The sequence below is a fragment of the Pararge aegeria genome, chromosome 3 (assembly GCF_905163445.1).
Source record: "Pararge aegeria chromosome 3, ilParAegt1.1, whole genome shotgun sequence".
In the NCBI taxonomy this organism is placed as follows: domain Eukaryota; kingdom Metazoa; phylum Arthropoda; class Insecta; order Lepidoptera; family Nymphalidae; genus Pararge; species Pararge aegeria.
In genome coordinates, this window is record NC_053182.1 from 17,640,584 (window position 1) to 17,654,978 (window position 14,395).

The 14,395-nt window shown below is 34.7% G+C and overlaps 2 non-coding genes across 2 annotated transcripts; one reads left to right on the forward strand and one right to left on the reverse strand.

The window, feature by feature from the left end:
• Positions 1 to 6,506: 6,506 nt before the first annotated feature.
• Positions 6,507 to 6,578, reverse strand: Trnaq-uug. Its single transcript has one exon. It is a non-coding gene; the product is annotated as a tRNA-Gln (tRNA).
• A 3,530-nt stretch (positions 6,579 to 10,108) lies between these two features.
• On the forward strand, positions 10,109 to 10,180 carry Trnaq-uug. The gene has a single exon. It is a non-coding gene; the product is annotated as a tRNA-Gln (tRNA).
• Positions 10,181 to 14,395: the final 4,215 nt, after the last annotated feature.

Consider the following 14,395-nt stretch of genomic DNA (forward strand, 5'->3'; position numbering starts at 1 on the left):
CGATAATCGATAAACAAAGTGGGACATCACTACCTACATCGTAACTCGCGAAAACTCTAAACGGATTCGGCGTCTCAACTAAGCGACAGTTTTAAAGTAACTCCGCCCCTAACTTGATTCCGATGCGTCGCGAACTCACCGGTCGTGCCATCTTTATGTAAATTCAGCAAAGTTAACTTTGCGAGCGCTGAACGTAAAATTACACTTTGTAGACGTTACAAAACTCGTTTATTGGCAGCAAAGGAAAAATTGCCGGAGCGCGCGCCTTAGGAATTTCATCTCATTGGTGGCGTGACGGTTTTTTTAATGTCAAAGCATGTGTTAGTTGATTTTTTATGGGCGGGAATGTATGTGTGTTTCTCGATATACGTAAAAAAACATAAGTGGTTATATACATACTAGCTTTGAGACATTACCACGACAAATGATCAGGGTTGTATGACAGTAAAAACAAAAGTAGGTAGGTACACTTTTTGACTATCCTCTGAAGAACTGCTTTTTCACTGATTGGTTCTCTGAGGATAGAGTACCTACTACTATCTCTCATTCTTTTTATCTCCTGAGATAATCCTAAGTTTTATGCATAACCTACCTATGCCTAGGTATGTCATAATATTCACCCCCAAGAAAGGGGTGAATACTATGTCGTATTATAGTAGTAGACATAAATCAAAGGCAGCTGTTTGAAAAAAAAAACGGTAGACAGTAAGTAAATCAAAGTACACAGTTACTGTCATGTGCTGCTGGAGAATAAAAGTCCCAAAAAAAAAGTACAAAATTTAATTTTCTCGTAAGTATAATAATTATCTTGTAATAAATGATGTATTTGGTATATTGAAGTAGTCAGGTACAATGTATTCTTGTTTAATATACCTGCCTATAACTTAACCAATTAGCTTGTGTCCAGCGGCTCCCCGCGACTCGTTTGGGGTTGTCGGTCCACCTCCAACACCTTGAGTACCCAACGTCCATCGGTCCTCAGAGATATGTGCCCCGCCCATTACCACTTCAGCTTCGCGGCTTGTTGAGCTATTTCGGTAACTCTAGTTCTTTCACGGAGTTCCGTAGAACCAATACAGATGACGGCCGAGTGGCGCAGTGGGCAGCGACCCTGCTTTCTGAGTCCAAGGTCGTGGGTTCGATTCCCACAACTGGAAAATGTTTGTGTGATGAACATGAATGGTTTTCAGTGTCTGGGTGTTTATCTGTATATTGTGAGTATTTATGTGTATTATATTCATAAAAAAATATTTATCAGCTATCTTAGTACCCATAACACAAGCTACGCTTACTTTGGGGCTAGGTGGCGATGTGTGTATTGTCGTAGTATATTTATTTATTTAATAAGTAATAACTTCTTCTTCAGTCTTTTTCGAACACATTGCTATAGGCCTCCTTCAACATCTTCCACTTCTCGCGACATTGAGCTGTCTGGATCCAACTCGAACCGGCTACCTTCTTCACGTCAACCGTTCAGCATTTGGCCGTCCTTGAGGGCGCTCCCCATGGCTTCCATTCGAGGAGACGTTTGCACCGATAAAGTAATATTACCTATAAAAGTAACGCGTAGGACCGATTGTCAAAATTTTGCCTGCATTTCAGCGCTCAACCGTCTAGTATTTGCACAAAAAATACCTAGCACTACTTCCTTTACCAGTTAAGGCAATTAACCGCGTACCTCGTAGAGAGGTAGCCATTATTTAAAATCAAGATTCCGTCGGAATGGAATAAGCCATCTAAAATTCAAATGGTTTCAACAAAAAACGGTAAAACCAAGAGATCACGTCGTCTAGCTTTTAGCAAAACGCGTTGATACAAAGGACTCGCAGACATACTCCCGGCATCTCCATTTTGCTTTCTCAAGACACTACGTATGCACTTAACTAACCACTCTTGTCTAAATATATTTAAAGTCGAAAATCCTTCGACTAAAACGTGAACCACTGCTAAGAGAAAACGGATGTTACTTTGAGTGGAATAAGAATTTCTATCCATAATCATATATTGCTCTGTTCGGAATTGAGAAAGGGTTCTTGCTGTTCAAAATGCTACTCTATTTTAATACAATTGAGCTTTATTTTAGAGTACTGTAGACTTTAGGCAGGGTTGCCACTGACCACTTTACTTTAGAAAAATGATTGTTTGAAAAAGAAGTATTATTTGAACATAAGGTATAATCAAATAAAACTTCTTTTTGCCATTGTGTGAACGATGCATTTGCACAATCTTACTACGTAAATTGGTAAATCTCTAGACTGTAGGTATACTGATAATCAGCCGAGTGTGTGTGTGTGTTGTGGTAACCTCGCCTAACATTGTCAACAATTTAAGTAAGAGAAAATTTATATTAAAACCAATTGAACTTAAATTATTTCCTAGGCACTATTACACACTATATACTTCCAATTAAACTTAATGTTATAATTCAGAACAGATTGCATGCACAATTGGAAAGCTTCAGGTGGGCCCCAAATGTTCAGCTTTGGTCATAGCTTCCTTTCCTTTAAAATAACAAAGAGGATAACTTTAGACTATACAAAAATACATGAAGATATAAATATTGGATAGAAGTAGGCGTTACTTTGCGGAAATCCGTGATAAATTATGAAAATTAAGCTTAATTTGCTATGAACAGTTTTTTGTGGATTCATGTCGCTCATTCGCCGGATTGCGGAGTATAGCAAATTAAGCTTAACTTTCATAATACATAAAGATATATAGAGTTAGACCCATTAGGTGGACAGATGGCATAAAAAAGTCCCAGTGTGTCGTGGCACCTGGAAGTCCATCGGTTGATGTGATGACGACTCTGATGATGAACGTAATATTATTTAAAAGAGAAAGAGAAACTTAAACAAAAACGATGAACTAACAAGAAAATTCTGTCGCACTTCTATTTTAAAAGCTTTTATATCATTTTATCCTCAAGTCATTGAGATTCTATGGAACTTGACTTAGAGTCCTAGTTTTAGGGTTTCTCTAGTAAATTATAAGTTTCAAGTAAACTAGAAATACTTGTTACAAGACTAAAATACTTGTGTTAGAAATACTTACAACCTAGAAAACTAGAAATACTTGTGTTAGAAATACTTACAACCCTAGCGCAGGTGCGACAAAATAGCGGCGACGACAAGGTACAATTTGAATAAATTTGATAGCGTTGCCGCTATTGTGGAGGGGTGATATCGGAAAGTGATATCATGATGAAATTGGACCCGACTGCGGATTATAAGCCTTCATATCGAATTGACTTCGTGGTTTTATCTGAACAGGTGAGGTACCTACCTATGTAGAATTGGAATACGTTACGAATGGAAATCAAAATTTCTTCTTTCCAAAAATGTAAATAGATAGGTTGCGACGAACAAGTGATGTGTGTGAACCTACCCACCAGCATGGCTAGTTTAGGCAGCAGGTAAATTTTTATCCCCCAATTATTATCCACTGACAAGGAATACAATTTATTTGTTCACCTCGCAAAGCACAGTCTGATATTAATACGTGTGTATTTGGATATTACATGCTCGGAAAGTGGATAAAACTGTAAGAGAAGAGAGAGTCTCGTTACCGAGATAGCCGTGCAGTCTAACTTCTTATGTCTGAAGTCAATAATCAATATAAAACAAAATTTTCAGATGGCAGATTGGATTAAGTATTGCTATCCTTATCTATAATAAATTATGAAGAGCAGTTAAAGGATGCCACTATCTATCTTCTAAAGATAATGGATTAGATTGATTAATTAATTTGTTAGTTAGTCTTAGCCTAACTGATCTATTCTCGGAAATACACAGATATATACTTACATTTTATTTTCTCTACCATAATACCATAAAGCATCAGTGAGATACTGTATTGCCTATTACGATCTAGACTATTTACTTGACTAATGTATGACTAATGCATGTTACAATTAATATTCTTTTTTATATTAGGTATTGCCGCATTCAGTTTTTTGAATATTAAGTAGATGAGAGCAATATAGTTCAAATAAAAAAAATTATGACTTGAGTTTAAAGATGATACGAATGAGAGACAAAGTTTAAAACAATTATCCTACCTATTAACTATTTTATTAATTAAAATTGGTCAAACATATCGCCTAATTAAGGTAAATACCATTTATAGGTGCAGTAGCATTTATAAGTACATATGTCTAAAATAGGCATGGATGTACTTTTAGTTTACAAATACCTACCTCAAGGATCTGTTTACTTGGAGTGTAACGAGAAATGATAAGCTAATGTTTTCTAATTCGCGGGACTTGAAACAACGAAAGGTTTCATTAATTAAATACATTCAATCACATGGCCTGACGTTTTGTACCTAATATAATACATACATTATTATTATTATGCTCTGGAAAATAAGGTCATAAATAATCCACGTCGTTGCAAAACAGTTTGGAGAGCTTGAGACATATTAAGTAAATAACTTAGTGGTAGTACCAAGAGCTTGCACCAAGTAGCAAGAGCTGTGTAGTGACTCTACCACCGGTTCGGAAGGCAGATTCTACCGAGTAGAAGCCGGCAAGAAACTCAGCAGTTGCTCTTTTCCAATATCAACAATTTACATTTTACATTTTACATTTTAAAATTCATTTTTCTATCTTGTGAGAGATGTATTAATTATCTTATCTTGTACTTAAGAAATTCATCAATTGTATAATAACCTCGATGTAATAATTGTGTTTTAACACATTCTTTAAACTTATACATTGGTAGGTCCAAAATCATATAAGGAATCATATTATAAAAGCGTATACTCAACCACGACTTCTGCACCTTTCGCAGACGATATGCAGATGTCACTAATTTATGACCATTTCTTGTAAGTCAACTGTTTATACCCACTTTTTGTTTATCAAGACTAATATGTTGTCTTACAAATACTATATTGTTATAAATATATTGTGAGGCTACCGTAAGTATACCTATTTCTTTAAATGTATCACGGAGGGATTCACGTGATTTAAGTTTATATATTGACCGTACAGCTCTTTTCTGCAATAAAATATGAATATAGTTTATAATGAAATCTAGATAAAGTTGTGCCAAACCTAAGGTTCCTTACTGCGATTTCTTTATTACTATAGTTAATGTTGTGTGAGTTAACATTGCTGTGACACATAATAAAGAAATCGCAGTAAGGAAACTTGAACTTGGCACGACATTATCTATATAGATTACTCCAGGTACTCCAGATCTTTGATTATCCTAGTTTTTATAGTTTTCCCTTTATGTGGTCATTAAACTCTGTACCAAATTTCAGCTCTCTGAGTTTATGGGAAGTACTAGTTCTATTTTGATGATCACGAGTGAGTGAGTGTCATAAATGCGAAACTTTGCTTTCACTTAACTTCGGAATAAAATGACCTACAGACTTGAAATTTTGGATTTTAAGTACGTGATTATAGCTTACCGGATGACGAAACTTTCCGCGTTCTGGTCTTATCCGGAGGTTTTCAAATAGGGACCTGAAAATGCGGCAAAATGGTTCCAGTAAAGGATGGTACGGCTGTGTTTGCTTCGCGCTTATCTTGGCGGGGCACTACCGGGCCCCCCGATCTGTACTCATAAAATATCTAATATTATACAAAATTTATAATGACTGTAACTTCAAGTTACGAATTTAACAGAGAGGAAAAAAGAAATGTACCTATATATCTTTAATTTTATCCATACTTTTTATTAATTCAATAATTTATTTATTGAAATAATAAAAAGTATGGAACATGTATGTATACATTGCAACTATTATTACAAAATTTGTAAAACTAGAAAGGATAAAATGATATTTACACGTGCAAGAGTTTCGGTTTGCACGTGTAAATATCATTAATTTTTGGTACTGATCAGTGCAATAGTTAAACCCGTGTACCTGTGTTTAACTACTGCACCGATCTGGCTTGCTTGCCTGGCATTTCCAAAAACAACAGTATCAGAAATTTTTTTGAAAAATATACCTTCCTTACAGGCTCCTTTCCAGGCTTCACAACTATCCGATCTTGGGAAAATGAATTCTTGAAAACGAAAAAATTAAATAAAATCTTTGGACTATAAACAATCGAAAATATTAAATTCTAATTCTAATTCAAATTCATTTATTTCAACTTTAAAAGCACTTTTGAAACGTCAAGTATGTATGTTTGTAGTGACTCTACCACCGGTTCGGAAAGCAGATTCTACCGAGAAGAGCCGGCAAGAAACTCAGTAGTTGCTCTTTTCCAAATGACGTACTTATTAACAAACTTTTTTATTACAAATGACGTTCTTATTAACAAAACTTAGCGAAAAGTGATTTAGGAAACTGGAAAACAGAGAGATCGAGTTGGCGGATAGTACCAATTAAAATAAACAAAATACATCATTTTGATAACTAATCTCTTCTTCCCCTATCGGCACTAGTTACGCCGCGAATGTATATGATATCAATTTTTATTATATTACATTTCAGATGTGTGCTAGTAATGAAATAACAAATAAATAAAACACGATTAAAAAGTCAGGTTCCACCGAGATTTGAACTCGGATCGCTGGATTCAAAGTCCAGAGTGCTAACCATTACACCATGGAACCGCGTATTAAATTCGCTAAATTTATCGACTGTATGATACAGCCTTTTACTCGTCTAAAGAGTGCGGCGACCTCATAATATTATACTTATGCTACAAGTGCGAGTTTTTTTTATTCCACTACAAGTTAACCCTTGACTACAATCTCGCAAGTGACTAAACACGCCCGAAGCCTCCCACCAGACCAGACCAAAGAAAATTCAGAAATTACAAATTCACAAATTTCCCCTGCAAGGTATCGTGCCCGGGACCTTCAACATAAAACCACATCGCTGACCGCTGCGCCAGAGAGGTCGTTAAAAGGTTGCGAAAGGAAGACGTTTCTAACGTGTTAACCTCAATCTGGTGAAAGTTCGTGGTATGTTTGATTAAACCTAATATTATAAAGGCATTTATATTTGTTCCAATTATTATCTACTAAGTGTTGCCCGCGTTATTTGTACGCCTTTGTTACGGTCTTTTACAAATTCCTTGAAAACCGTTGTTTTTCTTGGGACAAGAAGTAGCCTAAGTTACTCTCAGTCCTTTCAATTAACTTCAACTTTGACTTTGACTTTGACAAACAAAGAACATTTAGTATAACTCTTACTCATATTTAAGTAGTTATAGTAGTTATATATTAGTTTATTATTTTTTTTATATTTATTATTATTAGTATTTTATGTGTGTAATCTGGATAAGTATGCGTGTGTAATTGTAAGTATGAATATATAATAATAATACACCCCACCAATCGGTTTCCCTTGGTTTTCCTAATCCTAAGGTTGCCTGGAAGAGATCGCTACTAAGCGATAAGGCCGCCCTTTGTATCCTTTCAAGTTTATTCTTGTTGTGTCCATTGTTTTGTTTTTCTATTCGTGGTGTACAAATAATGTGTATAAATAAATAAATAAAAATAAAGAAGACCCTGTCGCATTTATAATACTTACTTGTAAGGATTCTACTGTTAGAGTAAATACTCGTACACGTAGGTACTTACTTAAGCATCTTTCCTTGCTGTCTTAATACTTTTTAACCGACTTCAAAAAAAAGGAACAGATCAAAGTTCGCGGATAACATCGTCGCTAATGAACCGATGTGGATGATGTGTGAAATGTAGAAACTTCTGGTACTTTCCTAATTTCTATATAAGAAGGTAGACGAAGTATATGATCTATAATGAAAATATTGATTTCTTGCTTTGTATTTGTACAACAAAGTCGGTTTTATATACATAATAATGTATCTTTTTGGTAAATATATTTGATATTTTAAGATTATTATTTACTTATATAAAGCTTTTCTTAATTTTGTTTTGGTTTTGTATATTATTTCAGTAAGTGTTATTAACCCCGATGCAATTTTTTTTATACTATGTAAATACACACATCGTCATCTAGCCCCAAAGTAAGCGTAGCTTGTGTTATGGGCACTAAGATGACTGATGAATATTTTAATTAATAATAAACATAAATACTTATAATATACACATAAACATCCAAACACTGAAAAAAATTCGTGTTCATCACACAACAATTTTCCAGTTGTGGGAATCAAATCCGCAGATTTGGACTCAGAAAGCAAGGTCGCTGCCAACTGCGCCAATCGGCCGTCAAAATAATAATTACTTAAACTAAAATTGCACATAAACTCCGAAAAGTTACAGGCGCATGCTGTGAATCTCGTAAGGGAGGCCGAACCAAACCTACTCACTGAGCTATGACCACTTTTTTATAGATAAAAGTTAAAAGAAAAACACAAATAAGTATATGTCCTGTGCCCAAAGTAGGATTACCGTAAATTGGGGGCTGAAATCTTCGTGAATCTCGCGAGGAGCGTAATCATTGTCCGCCGAACTGCGCATTTATTATTCACAATACTGATTGCGTACGGACGCACGTGGGTGATGCTGAATTATATATGAGCGGCGATTCTAACAGGACAGGGTACGGACTGCAGTGTGCACTTAAACTCCGTGGATACGGCCCACGGGTAGGTATGGACAGTGGCGTGCACTGAGTTATTTTCTGGGTATACAAACAGCAGGTAGATTGCAACAAATGGCAAAAATCATCCTCCTATACGAGTTATATATCAATTTTAGGGTAGGCAGTGCTTCGGTGCATGTATGAAGTGCACGCCACTGGGTATGGAGAAATGCTTAGAAAAGAAAGAATAAATTTACACTATTATTGTAGCTACACAGACAAAAATTTAATAGAGGCAATAATACATAGAGCAAATTATATAGAGCGTACAAGTTGGCAGCTTCATCGTTACATAGAAAACTCTTCCAGCCAAGACGTGCAAGGAACGAGGTGCGAATGACTATTACAGCTATACAGCCATAGATATTGAAACAAAGACAAAAAGAAGAGTAAACATTAGAATAACTATAAGAATTGTAAACACCAAATTTGCTAGTGAACAGTATACTAAACACGAAATTAAAAAGTGTTAGAGTGTAAAATAAGTCAAATGACACAAAATGTAATAATAAATATTAATAATAAAATTAAATATACAGTATACATACATAAATAAACAAGTATTGAGGCATTCAACAAGAGCTTTCATGGTTTGTTTACATGATTATCTACCACCTATTTTTTGTTACAAGTCTAAGTATTATTTGTTAAAATAATTTTGTTTAAACAGTTGGGTAAGAGAATGAAATTATAAGGTTTGAATCAAAACCTCAGATAAAAAAAACCTAGAGGGAGGACCAGCCGACTTTAAACGTTGTATGCGCAGCGGGCTTACACATACCGTTGCACCTACTGAATTCATTTATTTGAGCTGCGCTGCTTTCATTGTGATATTAATGATTTGAAGAAGTATAAACTTGTATCTATAGTTACAACTATTAAAAGTGTAATATTATTTTTTTTACTTTCTGCAGAATTATAAATCGGGTGGTACGGCCTTACCATTCTTATCTCGATGCTGTGCAGGCCATTTTCAGACCTCCTATAATGTATTCGTTGTGGATAAAACTAAAAACCTGAATTTTCAGTACCGAAGCAGTCATTGTACTTAATAACTTAAGACAGAAGTTAAAGTAACCGACTTGGTATTACAAGGATCTCACAACTTATTACCGTAGAAGAACTAACTGGCTAAAATAAGCTTTTAAATTTTTTAACTAGTCGTATTGCTCCGAAGTCTCGATAATAGAAAACGATTCTACAATGGGGATCCAACCGATTGTAGAGTAGTTTTCTCCGAATTTATTCAGAAAGATGACGCAAAACGGAAACTGCGAAACGCCTTATATTATATTGTACATCTTTAATCGCCTTATTCATTATACATGTTTAATTATTATCTATGAAACAATCGTATCGTGCCCTCGGTGGATTCTCATTGCAAGTAGAATTGTGTTTTAGCAGGACCGTTGCGTTCTTGAAGTTAGGACTTGCGACGTCGGATCTCGTACAAATAGCGGATGATCGATCGCCTTTCTCTTTTTTTTCTGTACTCTGTGGATATATCCGCGAGGTATAAGTATGTTCTAAGATAAAGTATGTAATAAATTGAGCAACTACATCCATCGGTTCCATGGTGTAATGGTTAGCACTCTGGACTTTGAATCCAGCGATCCGAGTTCAAATCTCGGTGGAACCTAATGTTTTTTTTGCACTCTTATAAATTTATTTCTAGGTAAAGACATTTATTTTACAGTGCCTACCTAATTATTATGACATATATGACAATAAGAAACAAATTAGTAGGGAATTCACATAGTTAGTAGATTTGAAGGTAACGCTTTAGTTAGAATGTTTTTCTGAATAAATAATCTGCTGAATAAATTTCTGACAAGATAGGTAAAGATAAATTTAATTTTGTTATTAGTATTTTTCAATATATTTATAATAAAATCTCAGTATTATAATCTATTAACTCTATTCCTTGTACTGTTTTTAATAAATTTTATTCACGATTTAATCAGTGTATAATTTATAATTCCAAGCAATTTGCCATTAATGTTCGAAATCTTTCCGGGGCTAAAAAGAAAAACTTATTATTTAGCCAATAAAATCAACTTAAAGTCCTCGGTAAGAAAGTGACAAAGTTACAATTTTAAGAAGGTACGCTTTTCTTAGTCACTTATTACATTTTTTGTAATAAAATATAATAAACACTAAATATAAATGATTCACCAAGTGCAATCGATTGGTTTGCGAGGTCCTAGGTCATACGATTTGAAACATGTTTAAGGCGTGACTAGGGAGTAACTCCGATTTTTTTCTGACGGAAGTAACGCTTACGTCAGACGTCTGTGTAGTTTCCGCTATTAAAAAATAATAATTTGGATTGGTCATAAGTACATGTCATATACTTCACGCTTCTGGACTTATACGCCAGCTAGTGGCAAATGTCATAAACAATTAGGATCTCAGGAAAAATTTATATCCAGTATTTTCAAACGGATCAATTGTGAATAGCAAAGTAAATAAAAATTCGACAGTTTAAAAAAAAAAATTTAAATTGCAAAGTTTTTAGAAAATCTCTAAATATACTTGTTTATTTATTACTTTTGTAATAAATATATTATTAATAAATTTTCTGACGATTGCCACATTCCATAATGTTCAATGACAAGGTTATACATGTGCTGATCTAACCTTCATTCTCAATATCTATCTATTTAAAAAATGTAAATATTTATAAAATGTGAAAGTGATATTAATGAATTTTAAATAGAATATTAAATGAAATAGTAAATATTAAATGAAACTTTCATCATTAAATAATAATAAAAGATTTACTTCAATCGCGCCGTATGTGTAACCTTACCACACACTTTTTTTTTAATTTAGAGTGCGTGCCTGTCGAAAACAATAGCGTGAACGGGTCCAATACGCAGCACTGCGTGATAACAGGCGTTTAGCGTCCACTGCACTCCCTAGAGGCGGGCACCGGTATCCTTCCCGCTTTATTGCCAAATCCAACTGATGTTTTTGTTGCTTTTATTCTTTTACTAGCTATTGCCCGCGACTTCGTCTGCGTTTGATTTTGTTTTTTGATGTGGCATTCAATTTAGTTGTAGTTCTAAAAAAATTTAAAGTATTCAGTATCGCTAAGCCTTAAATGAGAGGATTGCTGCTGTCCGCTGAGGAGTTCTGTCCTCTATCGCCAACCACATTCAGATCTACACAAAGTTTGGACAAAATTAAACACATATTATAACCTCAATAGTACAAAAATAATTATTTAAATCGGTTATAATTTGTCGGAGTGTAAGTGTGTGTAAAATCGTCAAACACTTTCATCCCCTCTCCCAAAGGAACCGAGCTTAATATCGGGATAAAATGTATCCTTTATTACTTCTAACACTTCTAAGAATATGTGTACAAAGTTTTATGAGGATCGGTTAAGTAGTTTATGCTTGAAAGCGTAGCAAACAAACTTACATTGACATTTATAATATTAGTAGGGATCTATACTTGTACTCGCCCAAAATTCATCCAAAATTCATTTAAATTATAAGTTTCAACATTATTATGGTTATACTGTCAAGGAATATATTATGGTTCCCCGTCCATTAAATGTCCAAAGTTTTCTTATGCTTGTTTTTAGTCGCTATGTAGTAAATATATTCAATCTAACAAAATTAAGCTCTAAATATATCTCATTATGATTTATAATTAAAAAAATCTTTGAATTATAACACTAACCAAAGACCACACTCCATTACGAACGCCTTATTTTGGAATACTAAATAAGGCGAAGTACAACGCGCCGATTTGGCACACCTAAAAGCCAAAAAACAAAAAAAGAAGACGAATTATGGTTATTATGGTTATTTTTGACATTCAGCAAGACTACAGATAAATAAGATAATCTATTCTCCATCTGACCACATACTTTAACAATAAACCAATGAGTATAAATGCGTCGGTGTGTCAAATACATGGTAGTGTGTGTAATGTACCTATTTTTTTTTATTTAATGTATTTTTTTTCCTTATAAGTGTGAGTACTTAAATACTCATCCGTTCTCACAATTTTCGTAAAATGGGGTACTAATATATAGAATATACTATACCTAAAGACTGCCTATGGTTTCAAATTCAAATTCAAATTCGAAATTCATTTATTTCAAGTAGGCCTAATATAAGCACTTTTGAAACGTCAAGTTTGTTTTTTTGCAGTGACTCTACTACCGGTTCGGAAGGCAGATTCTACCGAGAAGAAGCCGGCAAGAAACTCGGCAGTTGCTCTTTTCCAACATCAACAATTTACATTTTACATTTTAAAATTCATTTTTCTATCTTGTGAGAGATGAAAGCGGAGCCGGATGCTTCTAAGCAACCTTGTCATTAAGAAATTTATCAATTGTATAGTATGTCTACAATTGATGAATTTCTTAAATAATATGTTAAAACACATTTATACCTCGCTGTAATAAATGTGTTTTAACATATTATTTAAACTTATGCATTAGTAGGTCAAAAATTACCTTAGGAATCATATTATAAAAGCGTATACTCAATCCCACAAATGACTTCTGTACCTTTTGCAGACGATATGCAGATGTCACTAATTTATGACCATTTCTTGTAAGTCGACTGTTTTTGTTTATAAAGACTAATATGTTGTCTTATAAATACTATATTATTATAAATATATTTTGAAGCTACAGTAAGTATACCTATTTCTTTAAATTTCTCACGGAGGGATTCGCGTGACTCAAGTTTATATATTGGTTTAATGGTAAACATGTTTAACTGAAGATTACGAGGTCCTGGATTCGATCCTCGGGTCAGGCCAATAAATAGTATAAGGCATTTCTATCAAGAAATTCTTAGTACCAGCCCTGATTTTGGCTGAATATGAATGGTCCCCGTGCCTTGGAGAGCTTTTGACAAGGTTGTTAGCCTTAGGTACACCTCGAGGTCTTAGTTAGGGGCAAACCACTATAAGTACAGTTACCTGTAGCATACGTTGGAAACTATGTGTCACACTCATAGATTTCTTGACCGATTTCGACCAGGGTGGTCAATGAGATATCAGAAAGAGCCCAGAAGGGTTTTCCAACTACTATTAATGTGCACAAGTTTATGCTCAAACACAGTTTTACACTCTATTTCCTCACTTTCAGAGTACGGTGGGACAGCAGATCCAGCTCGACTGGAATTAGACCAGGCTCCTGAGCGACAGCTTAACGTGCTCTCCGAGGCACGTGGGTTTATCACTCTTAATCAATCACAAATTTTCCAAACTCTGCACTGATGCCAAAGAATTTCTTGATAGAAAATACTATTTATTGGTCCGATCCGAGGCTCGGACCCAGGTCCTTGTGATCTGCAGTCGAACAAGCTAACAGCTCGACCAACGGAGCAATTAAAAGTACAATAATCTAGATATGTCTTATCTCAAGCGAACTGGTTAATAATGCGACAGTTGCTCTTAGTAGATTGTAATCAAGCGTGAACTAAAACTCCTATACCATTAGCATTTTTCAATCATCCAACATCGATATCGATTAGTGTTCTGATATTAATCGAATAGGTCCGATTCCGATGTTTGTCCGTCCGAAACAATGTTTGCAGTGAAATGATCGATTACTCATTAATTTAATGGCTTTATTTCACTCGGCAGTTATCCACCTAATCGTTTTCTAACCGCTAGTTCTGCTGACTTTAAAAAAAATGTTTCAACAGGTTATATTTTAAGTAGTTACCTAACATCAAACCGCAGGTCTCCTGCCCTGCCAGTCCCACAATGAGAAGGGGTTAAGACCGTCCGGAATCCATACACCTTTGAGCACATTATGAATAAATCTCAGGCATGCAGGTTTCCTCACGATGTTTTCCTTCACAGTTGAAGCATGTGA